This window comes from Scomber japonicus, chromosome 11 (genome assembly GCF_027409825.1).
Source record: "Scomber japonicus isolate fScoJap1 chromosome 11, fScoJap1.pri, whole genome shotgun sequence".
In the NCBI taxonomy this organism is placed as follows: domain Eukaryota; kingdom Metazoa; phylum Chordata; class Actinopteri; order Scombriformes; family Scombridae; genus Scomber; species Scomber japonicus.
In genome coordinates this window covers 27,554,896-27,567,607 of record NC_070588.1, presented here as the reverse complement: position 1 = coordinate 27,567,607, position 12,712 = coordinate 27,554,896, and the positions used below count along the sequence as shown (strand labels likewise).

General features: G+C 39.5%; 1 protein-coding gene across 1 annotated transcript in view; it reads right to left on the bottom strand.

Annotated features, from left to right (window-relative positions):
• Positions 1–10,558, bottom strand: part of LOC128367725 (radixin) — a 43,390-nt gene extending 32,832 nt beyond the window's left edge. The window contains exon 1 of the mRNA XM_053328340.1: positions 10,329–10,558. The gene's annotated coding sequence lies outside the window, so the exon portion shown is untranslated. The remainder of the gene's footprint in view (positions 1–10,328) is intronic.
• Positions 10,559–12,712: the final 2,154 nt, after the last annotated feature.

The window sequence follows — 12,712 nt, the reverse complement described above, 5'->3', positions numbered from 1 at the left end:
GCAAAAAACAAATGACAAAACAGATGTCAGCAAACAAATAACACACAAAAAAGCATCCCCCAGCAGACTCTTAATTGGTATAATTGATTAAAAAGGGGAGATACAGCCTGAATGAGGCTAATTCTTGGCAATTTTCCCACTCCTTTAACAAACAGCAAACACTGTATTGGCTTACATTTAGGCCTGTTACAATAATTATCAACTTATCATACAATAAAGTAATTATCAACATCATCATGTCTATATATGGACTTATCAAAAATGATCATATATTAATGACATATAAAATTATTTTCTCAGCCATAGATCTGGTGTGCTTATTGACAGCTGAGCCAATCACACCTTTGTAGGCGGGATAAAGAATGTAGATGTCATCTTCCTGTGCCAGAACCAGAAAAACAAATGTGAAGAGAAAAATGGCGACAGATGTAGATGAGATCAACGCAATTGTACTACACAGGTGAAAGATGACAAAAACTCCCAAGTTGACATGTTTCTTCAAATCGACATAACAAGTTGATAACAGATCAATTCTATGGTGCTGTAAGAGCAGAGTAAGGTCACTGTTTAAGCAGTATCATGTCAAGCTACATGTATGTTCCACACAGCTTCAGCTTTCAGTCAGCCTGATGTTGAACTCAGCTGAATCCAGGGGAAACTCGCTCACTTCCCACAAGTGAAACTGTTATCAAGAGTCAGCAGCAGCTCATGTATCAGTTGCCACAGAGATGCACTGCTTTGGCTACAGCAGGAAAAAAATAGCCTTCCTCAGTACAGGAGGAAGTCGTGGACTTACACCAAGACAAAAGATGATATTCTTAGTGGCAGCTCGAGTAAAGACAAATGAGAAACAGATCGAGGGTAGGAAACACGAGAGAGGAGGAAGAGCAGGCTGTCACACTGAGAGAAAAAAAAAAGAGTCCAGAAATAGCGAAGCAGCAATTGCACAGAGAGAGAAAAAGAGACAGATAAGGAACGTAAGAAAAAATTATCTTCCACTTCTCTCTTCTTCCCCTGTTTTTTTTGACAGTCTACGTATGTGATCTCTCTCTAAGATTTGACCCTTGTCCTGCAGCGGTGGTTTGTCACAGGGGGTTGATTCACAGTAACGCTGCTTGTCAGCTGAATGACTAGAATGTAAAACAGAGAGAGCAGTTGGTGGGTGTCCCATAGGTGCCAGATCTTTGTGATGTGACAGGCCAGAAATAGCCCTTTCTCCAGTGTCAGCACAGAGAATCAAGCCAAGTACTGGAAGATTTGAACTCGCGCACTAAATCAGTTAATAGGAAGGTTTGCCCTCCATAACCACAATACAGGGGCTGTTGAAAACCAGCCGATGACCACACCATGTGCATGAAAAGTCTCTTCAGTGTAGTTTTATTTACATAATATTCAAGCAATCATTATGTGGTGTGGCAAAGACTGTTTAAACACTGACATGCAAAAATCTTTAGTGTGGTTAGTGGCGGGTTTGAGGTCATGAAAAGAGCTAAAAACACTTCACTATTTTTTCAAGTGGTGTCTCAGCACTGCATAGTCGCTATATTTGATGGGCATGACTAACATGCTCTCTAATAAGTGTTGTCTTGTACAAGAAAACCAATTCATTTTAAACCCTTACATCAAGTTCGGGTGAGATCTTACCCATTTTGACATTTGAAAGCAATAAAAACACCCTAAATTCAATTCTTTAAAAAGGTGCAGTGTGTGGGACTTAGTGGCATCCAACAGTGACGATGCAGATTGCAAGCCAGCGCCCCTCCCCACCCCTGCTTCTATGTGTATAGAAGAATCTAAGATGGCTGTGAAACTTGCGAAAAATGTGGCAGGCCCTCTCTAGAGCCAGTGTTTGGTTTGTCGGTTCTGGGCTACCGTAGAAACATGGCGGCTTCCATGGAAGAGGACCCGATCCCTATGTAGATATATAGGTCTCATTCTAAGGTAACAAAAACATAATGATTCTTTTTTTTTTTTTTAAGATTTTGTTGGCATAGACGTCTTTATTTATCAGTAAACCGACAGGAAACATGGGAGAGAAAGACGGGTGTGACATGCAGCAAAGGACCTCCGATCGGGATTGGAACTGGGGTCAGCTGCGTATATGGCATGCCCTCTAACCACTGGACCACCTGCGCACCAAGCTTGATCTTTCCTTTAAGTGGTTCAGAATAAACAAAAATGTTAATATTTCAAAATCATTTGTGTGCAGTTGGTATACTTTTTTGCACATAGTGATGATGATAATGAAACCTACCATTCAAGTATTGTTGCATTTTTAGATAGCATGACATTTTAGATAGCATGAGATCATAAATATATTGTGACTGTGAATGGGTTTTTGTGTTTTTTATAAACATATAGCGTTAACCCTTATGAAAACACTGCTCTCCAAAATACTATTGAAGGATCAATCACCCATTTCCTGATGACTATGAGATATCTATGGATGCAAAATACATTTGTGGTTCAAATATGGTACAAAGATGAATGATAAAGGAATATGATGTGCTCTATGCTGTGAAGAGTCTGGAAGGGTTAATGAGCTCTAGAAATATATATGAATGAATAAATGTAAAAATCATGACTTGGAGTTTATAATTAATGCAAGACAGGATTTGCTATACTTTACAGCCAGCTTAACTGTAATAGAGTATATACAGTGTTTCACTAGGTTGACAGCTTGGGGCTGGGGGGGGGGGAGGGGGGAGTGAGCAAACCTCGGAAGAGACTCAGCAGACAGACATTTCTTTGTCAGTCCACTTTAAATATAAAACCACTGAGTGGAGGATAGTGCTACAGACATTTAATCTCCATGTTGGGGTTTGGCTTCTTATTTTGTAACTCTCAAGCTCTTTTCATTACTGACTGAACAATGTAATGTTTCAACCTCACCAGGTCTTCATCAGGCAAATGGTCAACATGACGAAGAGCAAAGGTATATGTAGATATTAGTCCAAACGTCATCACAAAAAAATGATGTAGGTCACAGATTTCTTAATGCCTCTTTAAGTGTCCTAATCTATCTTTAACTGATTCCCGTTCCGAGCTGGGAAAAGGGATTTACATATTTGAAATGAATTAGATATTCTTGAGGCAAACCGCAAATTTTATAATCACATCTGAGCGCAATATGGGCAAAAAGGATCTAACTCAGCACTAATTCCCTTTCCAAATCAGTCCTGGGAATTTGGCTTTGATGTGCCACATATCTGACGGGCTTGTCCTGCACATCACTGCACAGCTCAGCCAGAGCTGCCATCATCCCATCAGGTCCCTTTTTTGGAGCCAAATCCTGAAGACGTACGAGGCCCAGGAGATGTCTTTGTTCACAGCTAGCACCAGCAGTCAGGCCAGCCTCGCTCTCCAGGTACAAAAGCAGCTCCATTAACTCTATATTAACATTTACTGTTCACCACCAATTATACTAGACTGAGTTCAAATTCAAGGTGAAAGACAGCAGCATTATATTTTCGTAGTTATTCTAATAGGAGTGAAAAAGTGAATGTTTCTACTGCTTCACTATGTTATATTAACAGTGTTTAAACAGCAGTCTGAACATCTAAACGATTCTATATTGAACTCAAATCAGGCTCATTACACAATTTCCACATTTAAAACATCTACTAATTAGGGCCAGACCAATATATCAGTCAGCTGATATTGACCTGTCACAGATATATCATTATCAGCATATATATGGTCCAATATGCACCGATATTAGTAATAATGTTAGTTATATAATACTGTAATTAATTGACTTAATTCAAGCTTAATATATATGGACGTATTTTTTTAAATAGTTATTTATACTTATTAAAAGGAATTTATATTCATTAAATTCCCAGTGATATCTGATGTCATTTTATACAATAAGGTTTATAGTTAAACTGTAAAATATCCTACCCCTATATCTTTTTCACAAGTGTTTGATAACCTCATTGCAAAAAATGTGCAATTTCTCTAATATTCTCTAAATAAGATTATCTGCTGATATATTGATATCAGAATTTATTTACTCCCTAATTTCGGTATCGCATCAGCCCTAAAAATCCAGTATCAGTTGGGCCCTACTACTAATATTAGTGTGATCCTCTCATCAGTACTAGCTGTAGTGTGACTTTGTAATCTTCCTATTACAGACAGTGGCAGCAGTTAAAACTGCATGGTTCATAGAAAGAATCTTGATTCAGGCCTCTATGCTATCCTCAACCATTGTCGTGTTTGTGTTAGCTGGGAGATCCAGTGCGACAAAACAAACGTCCTAATTTCTCCTTGCACCACATCAGTAAACCAACAAGTTAACGTGTCATCATATTTATCAGCTCTCTGTGCAGTTTCTCCCTCTATCTATGTCCTTTTTGTTGTGCTGCAGTCTTTCTATTTCACGTCATCGATGCCGAGACACAGCGGGAGAGTAACGAGTATAATAGTGCTGCTGATGGGACAGGAAGCAGCGAGGGACACATAAGTATTCAAAGCTTGCCTTGACCCATATACCTGCAGCCAGGAGATAGGTGGAAGACACCCAATACTGTCTCACTGCGTTATTATTAGGAAAGTAGAAAGATTAGTATGCGGTGGATTTATTCATCCATACTTTAATTTTGATCATTTCCAGACCTAAGCTTTTGCTTTTTTTTCCTGAGTTGGTTTTGTGGATATAACAGCCAGCAGAACGACAGCATCAGCTTTATTCTCTGTTCAGCAAGGTGAAAGTGATTACCATCTACAAAATTTAATAGATTTAAATGCTCCAGGCTTTACGGAAGTGCTCAACCCCTTACACACACAGACACACACGCACACACACACAAACACCTAAGGGTGACCTATGTACTGCAGTTGAAAGCATCCAGAGCTTTCTAACAGAACACAGGTCTGCTCTGTTCAGCAGCCCAGCCGCTACCTTGTAAACCTACTTGTATAAGCCTGCAGTGTGTGTATGTGTGTGTGTGTGTGTGTATGTGAGAGTGAGAGAGAGGGAGAGAGAGAGAAAGAGAGAGTGTGTCTCTTCATTCAGTGAAACTAGAGGGTCGCTCCCAAGCGGATAAAGACTTCCAGGTCACCATTCATGCAGAAAGTAACTCTGCTTTGAGCACATTACACTCTTTCATCTTTTTCTCGTTTTGTTCAAATCAATGTCCACACACACATTCACACGCACACACACATATACACACACACACACAACAGTTGCATTTTACAGGCTGTGCCAAAGCATTCCCTGTCACACACACTTTTATTTTAATGGGGGAGTCCTGCGTCCTTGCTTTCCAGATTCCTGCTCCTCCTCCTTCCTCTCCACTTCAAAAACATTCACAGTCAGGTTGGTTATAGCAATACATCACATCTGACTGATTCTGACTTTTCTCATCAATTCTGGCTCTGCTTGAGATTTACGGCACATTATTTGATTTGACCAGATTATGTTAAAAGCACAAACCCCCTTCATTTTTCCTAAGCTTTACACTGTCAAAGCGGAATACTTCACAAGAGGACTACTTCACTCTTTGTGTTATGTGTGTCCTTACATGTGTTTGCAGAGGCTGTGTGAGTGTAAATACTTTACGTGCCAGATACACAAACAGAACACACACACACACACACACACACACACACACACACAACCTTCCAGCAACTGTTACAACAGCAGGACGCTCTACCAACTGCTTTACTGACAACGAGGCTTTAGTTGTACAACAGTATAGCCAACTGACTTCTTAGTAAGTGTAAGGAGGGAGGCAGTGTGCCAAATAGTACAAATGGCCTGTGTAGGGTGTAACCTTTAAAGCCACAAACATTAACACACTGACAGAATAATGCTGTCACTTTGGCCGCTTTGACGCCTGCTTTGAAATGACTAGAATTTAGTGAATGGTTCATCTGCAGACTGAAATAGTCATAGAGGAAAAAGAACGGAAAAACAGACAGTGGGTGCAGATAGTATGCAGGAACATATGAAGCATCAGTCTACATCTTGAGAGCCAATTGGTTCAGGTGAAAGTAACAAACACTTGGATCCAATTTCACCTACATTAATTGACTAAGTCGTGTCAAGAGTAAATATGAGCATATGTGATTTACGGTATGAACAAACCTGTGACCAATGATTCTCTCCAGCTGGTTGTTGATTCATGTAAATCTAGTGGGAGAAAAGCCTGAATGTAGGATGGCATGAATCATAGCGGTTCTGCATTACAGATGAAACAAGACTAGAATTCAATAAACCATGAACATCGCAGCTTTCTGCCAGGTTTGATCTTTCAAAAGGTGTTTTAGGCATTATTAATATTCATCTGATCAATATTTACTATCAGAAATACTCATTGGGCTAAACAGATGTTGACAAAAGGTTTGAACAGCTGTTAAAATGAATGGAAATCTAAGATGAATGGCATCATGGGTCCTGTCTGCTCCTGCATGGGGTTGGCACTCATCCAGATTGACTCTCAATGATTTAATACAGTAGGTTGATGTTCAGTGTTTTTGCTCCAGGACACAGGACTGACAGGGAACTGAACTTTACCTTCTGCGTGGGTTGAACCTGAAACCAGCTGTCTGATCTGCATATGTGGCGGAACAGAGAGGATGTAAACATAAGGGTCAGTGACTCGTAAGGAAATTGTATGTGACAGAATAAGAGTGCAGGAGGGCAAGAGACGCAGATACAGGAAAGCAAAGTGAAAGAATCAAACAGGAAAAGACATGATAGTCAGATGCTAAAAGTGAGAGACGGAAAGAGAAACTTGATAGCATCTGTCAGTGAACCTGGCTGTGATGTAGGTTGTGAAACTAAAGAGTTTGCTTCCAGTCACCAACTGATACTAATCAAATAAAACCCCTACCTTTTATATAATAGATTGACTGAGAGAATAAAGTGAAACAGAGTCACATATTAGTTTACTGTGGCTTGGTGTTGTCAGTGTATTGACTTGGATTGTTTTTTACAGCCTGTCATTTATTCATAGTTTTGCGATACTTTCTAGTTAAACTAAAATTTTTCTCAAAGAAAACTTTGCAAACTTTACAGTCACTGGGGTTTGAAGCCTATTTAACCCAAAATATATGAATTTATGATTTTGAAATGATAACTAAATTGAGTGTAACTGTTATAATTTTCACAATAAAATACTCCACGATAACGATGATACATTTATTTGCGATAGTTATTTTTGTGTCCGTTTCGTCTTGCTACAAAAAGGTTAGACCAACAGCCAATTTTACAGCTGAGAAACTAACACATGTGGTTGATGTGTTTTCACTCAAGATAGCTCAGAATGACCACCTGTGAGAAGTAGCCTGCTAAGAAGAAAATGAGTGCAAGTGTGAAGAAACTGTCTTCAAAGATGAAAAAAGTGTATTGAAGAGGTAATGGGGGACCTTTATAACCTTGTCTGCACCAGTCAGACTGCTCTTTAGGAGGCACATATCATCTCTTCTGGAGGCATGGCTGAGGATGCAGGGTTAGGATGGGTTAGGATGAGCTAGGAAGCCTGTGGCAAGCATGCGATTCTGTCCTGACCTATGCAAAATTTACCTCAACAAACCTTCCTGTGTGTGTGGTTGACCGATTAGTTGGTTTTTTTTGCAAGAAATGTGTAATGAAGTTGCCAAGAATGTGCAAATATTCAAAGAATTTACAGAAGCATAAATATCTTCAATATTTAAGTTATTTTCTTGAATCAATGTTAAATATATTACTAGAGATGTTTGAAACAAGGTATTTGGTATGATGGGAATCACAACAGTTGTTTACATATTTATTATTTAATTGTATTTAGTCAGTGTTTACCATAAAGCAATGCTTGTCACCCATTCATTCTGACTATTTCCAAATGAACTGATAATTGTATATTATAAACCATAATTAACCCTCTGGTTTCTTTAGGGTTCTGTATTAAGGAGAATACTGTTAAAAATGTAAATTGAGCATTATCAACAATTATCAACACTGATCAATATAAAAAACCTATCGTGATAACATAACATTTTTGGCCATGTCATTAAGCTCTAGTGCAGAGCTTCGTCCTGGCTCAACTTTGACCTACTGTACTTGTATTTGTTATGCATGCATGCACTTTGACAATCCAGTGGATGATTATTACGGATATTCTAGCACATTCATTTTTGTTTCATCCTTCCTTCGGTTCTGGGTTTCACATGGACGGGAATGTAACCGTAGTTGCTATAATTAAAATTCAACAGTGAGAACCAGTTTTCCCTAAAGATTATTTTTAAAAAGGGTGCAAATGAAAACTAAGGAAACTAGGAATACTGACTGTAAAAACTCAAAAATAGACACACATTTCCTCTAACAAGCTCAGTGAGCCAAATCTCACCATGAAGAGCTGATTAGGCATCACAACCAACACCATGACATAGAAGACAAGTTTCAGACAGCCTCACAATGGCAGCTGGTGTGTGAAAAATTCATCCTCATTCAGATAACTCCACTAGCAGACTCACCATTTGCTTTCTCCATTTAACATTTGTTTATGCAAACTTATCTAAATTTGTTTCTGCATTAAGTATACCATGCCCCAGTCTTTTCTGGCACAAGAGTAAACATGGTTGTATATCGCTTTATTGAAGATCCATGATCAGGCTGCATATGACCTCTTCTCAAGGTGGGTTTCTTCCTGTTTCTCTCACAATCACAGTTACACTCTTCATAGATTACCACAATTGAGAAATCAAACACCATGATGTGTGGTTTAAATGTATAAATTGGTCCATCACTTAAAAGTTTAGCCTGTCAAATGGTAACCAAACATGTTTCATCTTTTCATTCAAAATGTAAATGAATCATTTTAATGTCGCTGTTTCTAGTCTCTATCTGGGCTTTCTAGCAGGTGACAGGAGTGACTAATCAAATTTAAACCTGCAGTAAGTTCACATAGCAACCCAACAACAACAAAAGACATTTATTTTTCAATCTATGACATGACTGTGGATGTCTGGCCAGAATAAGACAACACTGTCCTTTTCTCTTGTGCCATGGGATTATTCAACAGGTTACAAAAAAATAGTGCAGGAGAGAGAAATCTAAAACCAGCCGTCAAAGGTATCTCATGTCATGATGGAGAGTCTCTTTCTCAAATGAGTTGTAATTTGGTCCCCGGAGGGGGCGTAGCCGTGAGCAACAGGAGGATTTGAGCGACAAGCAGAACAGCCAATGAAGTCACTTCCCCCGCTGTAAGGACGCCAATCAGCAACTCATAACTTCACTGACGCCGGTGGAGCATCTGTTTGTGCCAGATGGACCGCTAGCATCATGTGTAGGCGCGCTAACGTGAGTGTATTCAAGACAGTGGTTAACGTACAATAACTAAACTAACCAGCGTCATTCAGCGTGGTTTCCAGGGCGAACGGTAAACTAACATGAAGTCGCTCAAGGAGGCTCATTTACACGGGGGAGAGAATTAGCATACATGTTCTGTAACCACGTGTAAACATATGTTGTTATTGTGACGAAGGACAAATGTGTTTAGGCTCATTTAAAAGAGCGAATTAGTTGTTTGGCTCATTAAAGAAAAAAGCGGAATTTGAGTCGACCACAATTAATTATTTCAGCGTCCCCGGTCCAGAAGAAGCGAGCCCCTTAATAAAACCAGCTTCAATGTAGCCTAATAAAGCTTGTAGTTGAGTTTTAGCAGCTGCTGTTTGCTACATAATTACAGAAAGAGGCGCGTCGTCAGAGGCACGCGCAGCAAAAAGTTGCAAACGGCGCAAAAAACATAGTTTCCGCTGTGAGCTTTGCAAAACTAGAGCAGGACCCCCCCGATGTGACAAACAGCAACAGGGCGACAGTAAAACCCACTGCGTTACAACAACAGAGCTCGGTACGTTCAGACTCTTATGGGTGACAGCCGTGAATCAATTAGTCAAACGGTACACGCTCCAAAATGGCTACAAACCGTGTTAATTATATCGGTGTGTATATACTACCTTTGGGTCATTCTGGAAATAAGGACGAGCATCTAATTACACTGACTTCTAATGTCTAAGCCTTGTCTTGTTGCATAACATTTCAAGTGACACACAGCACCTCAGCGCACGGTGACACCGGTTCACTCACCCGGTCCTCCCGTCCTGAAACGTGAAAAGAAGCCGGTTAGAAAACGGAGGTCAAGCCAAATTTTAAACCGAACCACGCCGTTTTTAACCTGCTTGTCAAACAGGTCCGCGCCGTGTAGTAAGTTACATGCCCCGCGCCTCGTTAAATAACACCGTTACCGCACTCCAGCCCCAGACAAGAAAAAAATAAATCTCCCCTCATCTGAACGGCTTAAAGGCAAGCAGGCAGAGATGAAGGCGATCTAACTCACCTCTAACGCCTGACTGCGCTGAGGATGTCTCCAACTGTCAACCCCGTCCAGCTGGCAGCAGTGCTTTATATATCCACAGCAGAGTAAAAATAGAGCGTTTCACCTTCCCGTCCTCTGCGCTGTTTACCGGACACAGTGCGTACCGGGAGTGTGTATACTGATACAGGCTACCGAGGTGGAGACTCCTCCGTCTGCCTCCCACAACCGTAGAAGAGGTAGACTACAGACAGTCAATATGGCTGACGAACTTACCATACTGAGGCGTGGTGAGCCGAGTCCTGCAGAGTCAGTGGCGGATCTAGAACATTATTCATAGGGTGGGTTGAGGTTATGACAGGGTGACATGGTGTAAAGCAGGGGTCCCCAAACTTTTTTTCATACCTAATGAGATGTTTACCTCACAGGCCATAGTGGTGAAGCTGTTAGATCACACTTTATTTTGGATGGATCACTGCTGCTGATGCTATAATTACTACATAGAGAGTTTAATGTGTCAAAAAGGTTTATAGAGGTTTAACTGTGCAGTAAGTGTGAAATAGATATTTTGAGTGCAGGTTAGGCTGATATTTTGATTGGATGAGTTTTTAGCAAATGACACAAAGCAAACAATACTTTTCAAAACATGGATTATTTTAACTACTATCAGTACTCTATCCAAATAAAGTGTTATTTTGACAGTAAAACCTGATGTCAAATTGGCATTAAATCATACCTGGTATTGCTGATGAGTAGTTAAACAGGAAAATGATGATAGGCATGGAGTTGTGCCTATATGCCACCTGCCAGTTTTCCTCTCATTTTCACAGAAGTGAAAGTCTCTGTCTGCCTCTCGCAAATCTACACATTCATTCATTGATGAGTCAGGATCAATCAACAATAAAACTGATATCAATAACTGAATATTTAATAAAACTGTAAAAACTGAAACCACAAAGAAAAACATGGAGCTGCATCAAGAGATCCAACTTTCTGTATGACAGCCCAAAATATGTTTATATGACACCAAACACACAGTTGAGCTTCAGGTGCTGATATGCAGCTGTTTAGCATCAAAATATGACCATGACTCATTTATTTGCATTTACTTGTATGGTTTTGGAACAGTGATTTTAGTATGTAAAGCCCATGATGTTCTGCAAACCATTATATTACCCATGAACGACTGCATCAAAGGTTCACACTAACCCTCATAATACTTGAATGAATCTCTAAAAACGTGTGATAACTTCTGAGGAAGCCTGGTCTGCTACTTTTCTCCCTTTAGATCTCAGAGGATGATGTAAATATTGCACAGATTCAGTCCTGATAATTACTCTCATGTTCCCAATTTTCTTTGTTTGAAGTAACTTATTTCACACTTTGATGTCAGAGGCTTCCTGTTGGAGCACAGAGCACATAACTCTTCATAATAGATGCCTTCCCATGCCCTGAGAGGAAAACTATCAAATAAAATGGATGAGATAAGTCAAAGACACAACATCCATGAATGTTTTGTCTTTGAGATTTGCATTTGAAACACAGAATTTGCATCATAGTTACATAGATATCACGATTCCTATGAGATTTTATTTCCTGTCGTAATAATTGTATTCACTGAAAAGCAAGACATTATTATTATTGTTATTATTATTACTATATCCACCCACATTTCCCATGCCCTTTTCTCCTTTCATCAGTGCCTGTAAATGAAATGAAAATAGCTGTGTTGTGAAACAGAACCCATGTGGTTGAGAAGAGGAGAGATGTGTCATCTTTGAGCTGTGAGTCACTGGCATGCTGCGTGTCCCAACCTGAAGTCCCAATGAGAAAAAAACACACCAGCAAATCATTGATGTGTAATCAGCACTTAATTAAAACCTGACTAGTTGAACCCAATGTCTATCAGCAGGGAGTCTTTTTGTCCACGTTACATACTGATTACACAATATTTGTTTGAATTCATTTTTAATAATGTCCCACTTTCTTGGCACAGATATCCAAAATCTGAAGGTTTTTAATAACTTTACAACTGCAGATATGTTGTCTGTCCATTAATACTGAGCACCGATTCTCTAATAAATACAAATAACTTAAAAAAGAATCCCTGGATCTTCTTTCTCTCCTTTCATGTTCATATCAGTGTCACAAAAGTACATTCAACATTTTTCTTACTCAGAGCTGATTATATTTACTTGACAGTATAAAAAGCTATAGTTACATTTACAGTACACAACATACAGTCTTATAGTATGGAGCCCCAGAAGATGACACATCATTAATCCACCTCTCATTTTGCCCACACTGCATTCAACACTATCCTCCCAGTATTTATGCTGCATTTCACTATGTCCACAAGATTATTGAACATTAATGCCAAACATAGCCTTCAGCAGTTAATACCAGTC